We start from the raw sequence: 3,626 nt of genomic DNA, 5'->3' as shown, positions 1-3,626 counted from the left end.
AATACCAACACTACGCCAAAAAGTGTATTTAATAGCCTTTTTTTAACCTTTAATAGCGCTTTTACGCGCTATTAAAGCTCCCACTATTATATGTTGATTATCTATAATAGCGTTTTAAAGCGCTATTAAATGCATAGTCTTTAATAGCATTTCTACAAAAGCGCTATCATAGCCTCATTTTTATTATCATTATTTAATAGCACTTTATTACAAGCGCTATCGTAACCTTGTTATTTTTTTCTTCAAAAAAAGCCCTTTTTATTTTACTAGCAGCACAAAAGAGCTTTTCAAATGATCCTGATGAAAATTTTCATGTTTCTCATATGGCGTCGCATATTTCTCATATGCATAGATATATTCACAAAATGTTCAAAATAGAAAATTATTGAAACATGAATATAATATTAAGATAATAAATTAATCTGCCAAATATAAATACTACATGACACATCATCATATATATAAAATAAAGTGTTTTTTATATATGGTTGTACTGTATGAGCTAATAATATATTTAACTGTTTTTTTGTATGTATATAGGCCTCTATCTAACTTTTTAGAAGTACAAACAGCCAAACATCCCATCTATTCTTTTGAATCTATTAACACAATGGAAAGACTTATCTTCAGATACTCTGTATTCTCAATACCATGTTCCCCTGCCAAAACAAGAAAATGATTTCTAATGAGATAAATAATAATTTAATATATGTTAACACTAACTATATATCTAGACTAATTAATATAAATAATTAAAAGATTGAAGTTAAGATGAATTCAGCCAAAGTCTTAAGCCCAATGGAAAGGCATCTAGAAATTCAAAGTAGAACAGTTAGAGACTTTATGGAAATCCAAGTCTTAAGCACAATGGAAAGGCATCTAGAAATTCCAAGCAAAACAATTAGGCTATGTTTGGGAGTTTGGAGGGAAAGGGAGGGGAGGGCTTTGAAAAATAGGAAGAATTTGGTGAAAAGGATAAAAAGATTTTGGGTAGGAGGGTTTTGGAGGGTTTTAGTTTATTCATAACACCAAAAATCTCATAAAATGGAGGAACTCAAAAGTTGTATTGAAGGAGGGTTTTTGAGGGTTTTGAAGGGCTTACATAAATTTTTCAAATATATTTTAGGTTGTTATAGTATTCTAAAAATTAAAAATTTAGTAATGATAATGACTCTTTTATCATTCTAAACAAAATCATTTTTTCAAAAAATGTCAAATATTTTCCTATATTTTTTTAAAATTTCATTTTTAAAAGCCTTCTCCTCCCCTCCCCTCCAAACTCCCAAACATAGCCTTAGAGACTAGAAAATTATATTTGCACTGAAAAATAGATCGTTGTATCAATGGATGAGTCACTATTGGTTACATCAGTTCATATAGAGCTAGCTAACTTCACCTGTCAAGCACCATTGGTTATATGAATTCAAATAGCACTAGTTAACTTCAAGATGGCAAGGAGAAAGTCATAATCTCATGAAACTTACACTTTCTGGAGCATCCTGAAAATGAGAAATAGCCCGTCTAACTTTAGCTGATCCATTTGTACTGACTTACAAGTCAAGACCTGACGGGTTAAATACAAAATTTTTTTTGAATATCATCAATAACTCAGGCTGATTTTTTTCCTTATATTAAGTGTTGAAACATTAAATTTTCATTGAGAAATAACTTGTCATGATTTAAAATTTTCTGGAGTTAAGAAACTATAGTTTACATCAACATTTCATAGAAAAGTACTCTGTCAATTTCAAACAGTATTCATTTGATGTTTCAAACAAAAATTAAAAGTCATCAAATAATTTAGTTATAGAAAAATACAACTCTATTTGGTTAAATATAACTCCTTTAGTTAAATTAAAAATCCTTCAAGGTCTTCCAAAGAACCAAACAATGTGAAGAAAAAAAACTAAGATTTCTAAGGAAACAATTCTTTTGAAACAAAGTTAATGTCATTTTCAAGCATATGTAGATAAGAGTAGGACTATAATAAACAGTACAAGTTTTCCTATAGGGATATAACTTACACTCCGCACACAAACCGCTTTGATAGTTTTGTGATAACAACCAAATCCAGAACTTGTCGTAGAAACGCATCATCATAGTTGAGTTTCCAAACCAGACTGCAAAAAAAAAACATTATAATGATTGAACAATCAAGTACTCATTTAATTCATCATCTCAATCATTTTAATATTATGCAAATACACACTAGAGAATAAACGGCATACTGAAGTCAAAGTGAAATGATCTGAGACACCATCGGTCGAATACTGACTAAATCTTCTGCTCATATATTTCTCTTGATCAATCAGGTCGATATCAGGTCTTCCAAATAAACCACCTTCTATTACTCCCATGTAACATCAGACCATTCTTTTGTTTACAATCAATTTCTGTATACTCAAACAACAAGATTTCAAAATAGGTAGAAATCTTTTCTTTAAAACATTTGAAACTCCAATGATGATCGATCTTGGGCCTCATAATTAGAAACTCATTTTCCTCATTGCACCTATAATGGAACAATCAATATCAATTTGACAAAAAACTAAAGAAAACGTATATCTCTGTTGCTAAACTAGGTTCATATTTTGTTTCCCTTGTTTTTATCAAAACAGCATCAATCATATCATTTTTATTCCAAATACACGTTTTTTTTATCATACAAATTCTCAAGATTACCTTGTTGCATTCACTTTTCTTACCAGTAGAGGTTGCTGCTTCACTTCAGGATTAATAAGACGAACTAATTGCAGCGCAAGAAATACGTTAGGGTAGCTACATGTTTGTATGAGTGGATGGCGTGTAAAGCCTTGCAATTGCACAAACGAACAAGATCCAATGCCGCGTTTTGTCGACCGCATCTCCCAGTTGATCGTAAACATTGATATCAAAGCATAGACAATGGAGAATCAACGATTTCAAAAGGCAAATATGGTTGAGCTTTCTACTAATTTGGGGGATATTCTTAAAAAAATGTTTGAGGTGTAGAAAATTACAGAGCTAGTCGTCGACGAGGAATATGGTTTTAGGGTTTCAGATCCATTTCTAAAAACAAATTAAAAGATTTTTGAGTTACGGGTTCAATCAATTTTAGGGTTTTACTGGTTTTTTGGAGTTTTGATTTTCGAGATCAATCGATTTCAATTTTAGGGTTTTTGCGTTAGTGAATGGAAGTTGGACTCCAAAGTGAGAAGAAGGTGTCTGAGTTTGATGGAGAGAAGAATAAAGGAGATTTAAGTTAACTCAATAGAGAAGAAGATGGTTTATGAATTCTGGGAAAGAAGAAGGTGAGTGAAAAAGTGAGTTTTGGAAATGGTTGACGGTCACTGCAGTAACCTCAAAAAAATTGTGCTTGTTTATTTTCCAAAGTGTTTTTTTTTAATTTAGAGAAAATTAAAAAAAACCTGACCGTACCTTTCTAACTTAGTAAAACAAAAACACCAACAATAGCGTTTATAAATAACTTAAGTTTAATGTGGAGAAGGAAGATTTAAAGAGATTTGAGGCTGCTTTTGTGGGGGTAGTGGAAAAACCAGGGACGACATACAATATACAAGCAGCTTTGTATGAAGAAGGTTTTTCAGGGATTAAAGCTACTCCGTTAGGAGCTAATCTTTGTCTGT

General features: G+C 31.3%; 1 long non-coding RNA gene across 2 annotated transcripts; it reads right to left on the bottom strand.

Moving 5' to 3' along the window:
- Window positions 1–458: 458 nt before the first annotated feature.
- LOC131628108 (uncharacterized) lies at window positions 459–3,374 on the bottom strand. Of its 2 annotated transcripts, none has more exons than XR_009291671.1 (5): window positions 2,683–3,374; window positions 2,229–2,512; window positions 2,025–2,120; window positions 1,485–1,564; window positions 459–659 (listed from the first exon to the last, which is right to left on the bottom strand). It is a non-coding gene; the product is annotated as an uncharacterized LOC131628108 (long non-coding RNA). The 2 variants fall into 2 exon arrangements; XR_009291670.1 differs by having other exon boundaries at window positions 2,706–3,372.
- Window positions 3,375–3,626: the final 252 nt, after the last annotated feature.

This window comes from Vicia villosa, unplaced genomic scaffold (genome assembly GCF_029867415.1).
Source record: "Vicia villosa cultivar HV-30 ecotype Madison, WI unplaced genomic scaffold, Vvil1.0 ctg.000423F_1_1_1, whole genome shotgun sequence".
Taxonomy (NCBI): domain Eukaryota; kingdom Viridiplantae; phylum Streptophyta; class Magnoliopsida; order Fabales; family Fabaceae; genus Vicia; species Vicia villosa.
The sequence above is the reverse complement of the archived record's forward strand: the minus strand, read 5'-3'. Positions and strand labels throughout refer to the sequence as shown.